Source organism: Sceloporus undulatus, chromosome 1, assembly GCF_019175285.1.
Source record: "Sceloporus undulatus isolate JIND9_A2432 ecotype Alabama chromosome 1, SceUnd_v1.1, whole genome shotgun sequence".
Lineage (NCBI taxonomy): Eukaryota > Metazoa > Chordata > Lepidosauria > Squamata > Phrynosomatidae > Sceloporus > Sceloporus undulatus.
Genome location: NC_056522.1, coordinates 173602604 through 173606107, shown reverse-complemented (window position 1 = coordinate 173606107; position 3504 = coordinate 173602604).

Here is a 3504-nt window from a genome sequence, read left to right as displayed (position 1 = left end):
CTTTTTTTTAAATGTATTTGCATAATCCTGAGTGATCTTAATAATAATTTGTTTTATCTTGTCATACTATACATTAAAAGATCTCCCCAGAATTTTTGTTATGCCAATGTGAGATTCATTAGGCCTTCATTTTAGTTCCCTAAAGTCACATCAATGTTTTCACTACTCTAGTGTATTTAACTTATGGTTTTTATATATACAAAGGAAGTTTAGAACTCTTTTCCGCAAGGCATATAAATTCAGGCTCCAGCATATTTCCAGTTTTTGCTGTAATCATGTGCAATGTAAAATAGTTAAATAGTTCCAAGTTCATACATTAGATTACTCTCATGTACATTAATCTAATGTACATTATGCAGCACAGCTAAATTTTACACACTTCACATGTTATGCTGCAGTATAAATTTAAGTGTTAGAAAATTCATATTTGACAATGCTTTAGAAACAAGATTGACCGAGGAAAAAGCCACCCATTCCATCACTTTAGAAAGATCCTTGAATGTTCATGATTGACTGTTCATGATTACACTGCTTTAGAAATAATGTCCAGTGCAAGAAATATTACACTTGGCATTGCTGTAGAAAGAAAATTGAATTGAAAACAATTCACAGTTTATGCATTACCACACAAGACTTTAGAAATCAAATTATTATTATTATTATTACTTTATTTGTGTTTCCCCGCCTCTCCCAAAGGATCGAAGTGGGGTTACAGACTACTAAAATCAATACATACAATGCAATATAATACACTATAAATACACAAAATGGTACATCTATACAAACATCAGTAAAATACAACAATCCAACAGTATCCAACATCCAGGGGTAAGACAGAATATCATAGTCGGCAGGCATATTGATCATGTAGACATCACTCCTCAGGGGGGAACACTTGGCAAAAGCAGAACGACATCCGTTTCCATCCTTTTTCACACAACATCAGCACTCTTCCATAGCTGACTAGTCCCCCTAGTGTGACTATTGCACAGAGTTGTATTAATAGGAAAAATCCATCAATGACTGCCGATACTGCTACATTCCTGCAATTCCATAAGTACAAATGGTCATTGGTAGTGCAGTTCTGAGATGATGATGATGATGATGATGATGATGATGATGATGATGATGATGATAGGATTTATTTATATCTCACCCAATCACTGGCAATCCAGGCGGCTTACAACAGTAGGGAAATACAAAGCAATAGCAATAAACAATAACAATAAACATAAAATAATAAACAAATGTAACATAGCAATACATAGCAAAAACATAATAATAATAATAATAATAATAATAATAACAACAACAACAATAATAACAGTAATATCGTAACAATTCAATCATGACAAAAGCCTAACACTGGTGATTACATTCAAATCAATAATTATCAAAAAGAAATCCTAATTTCCCACGCCTCATTGCAAAAAAAAAGAACAAGCAGATGCCAAGAAACAATGAAATAATAAAGGAAATACAGCACAAGTTTCAACATTACCAATAATAATAATAATAATAATAATAACAACAACAATAATAACAGTAATATCGTAACAATTCAATCATGACAAAAGCCTAACACTGGTGATTACATTCAAATCAATAATTATCAAAAAGAAATCCTAATTTCCCACGCCTCATTGCAAAAAAAGAACAAGCAGATGCCAATAAACAATGAAATAATAAAGGAAATACAGCACAAGTTTCAACATTACCATTAAGGAATTACAATAAAAGATCACGATCTTTGTAATAGTGGAATTCATATGGTGCAAATGGACATGTCTCTAACCGTGCCCCCTGTTTCTGTTAGGTCACAAAATTTCTAGCGCAGAGGTAAAGAAGGATGCTTTTCTAAAAACTGATTAGATTTTACTATTCTTATTCAAGTGATTTCTTTTCTTCATAAATGATTAATTTTGAGGTCACACAAAATTCCTATGGTAGTGTGCATTCACACACATTTTTTCTTGTTCTCTTAAAATCAGAAAGTCTCTGCCACCATTATAGAAAACCAAACATGTTGCCACATTGTATACCCTTTTCATTATGTCTTCAGGAGGCAATCAACCATCATGCTGACATGGACACAGTCTAAAAATAAGTAAAGACAGAACGCATTATAATGATAATTGCATGGTTTCAAGCCCTTAGTTCAAACTGGTTTTCCATTATTGCAAGTTATCAATTTACTGTATAGTAAAACTGAGTTTTTAATCTATATTTATATTAATCTAACCACAAAAGGCACATTAGGGTGTTCCACCTCATGGCATAAGTAGAAATGAAATTTCCATGGCCAATGTTTTGGAGAAGTGCACATTTCCTATTGTCTTGGACTGCTGATATAATAGTATAGCACCTAGTGGAAATAAGTCTTGTGAGTGTTGTTGTTGTTGTTGTTGAGGTCGCACAAAATTATCCCTATGATAGTTTGCATTTGCATGTATACTTTTTCTTGTTTTCTTAAAATCAGAAAGCCTCTGATTTAGAAAAGGTATAGAATGTTATTTTAATTGAATTCCAGTCTTCTTTTACTTGATTTATGGACTGATTCCTTATCATAGCTGCTAATATGCCAAGATCCTTTATTTCTTTTAATTTGAGTAGCCATTCTACTATTGAAGGTATCTCCTCATGTTTCCAAAATTTTGTGTAAAGCATTCTGGCTGCTGTTAACATGTAGAGTATTATCTTTCTATATTTCTTCTTGGTGGTGCTGTTGTACATCTGTCCTTTTATTTTGATTCCTTCGATGCCTTGCTCTTCTCTTAATTTGTTAATATTTCCAGTACAACAATAAATAACAGCGCGTTAACAAGTATCCCTGCATTGTACCTTTTTCAATATTCATTTGTTCTGTTTTTTCCTGATTAATTATTATCCATGCTTTTTGTTCTATATAAATTGCTTTTCTCCTTTTCTTGAAATTTACACCTGTATTCATTCTTGTCATGGTTTCCTGCATAAAACACCAACTAACTTTATTGAAGGCTTTTTCAGCATCCTTGAAAACCATTGCTGTTTTTTTTTCATTGTGACTCTCAAAATTTTCTAATATGTCAAGGGTTTTATATATAGAGATTTGTTATTACAATCAACTGATCAAACATCACAAACATCAATCAACATCAGTCAATCAACAAACCACAATAAATCATCAAATTGTAAAAGTAAATAATAGTTAAAAATTCACTTATAAAATTATATTAAAATTTAAAAGTATAAAATCATTATAAATATAGGAAATCATTATAAAATTTTGGCAGACTAAAAAATATTATGAACTTTTAAGAAACCATCTTATGCCAACAGACCATTGCTGTTGCACAAAAAGTGGCCAACCTTGTTGTTATTACTGGACATTGGTCTGCCAGGAAATAAGATACATAAAATTTATCAGATCTTCCAAGAAAATGACTAAGAATTGGATGAATACATGACCTATAATAATAATAATAATAATAATAATAATAATAATAATAAGAAGAAGAAGAAGAA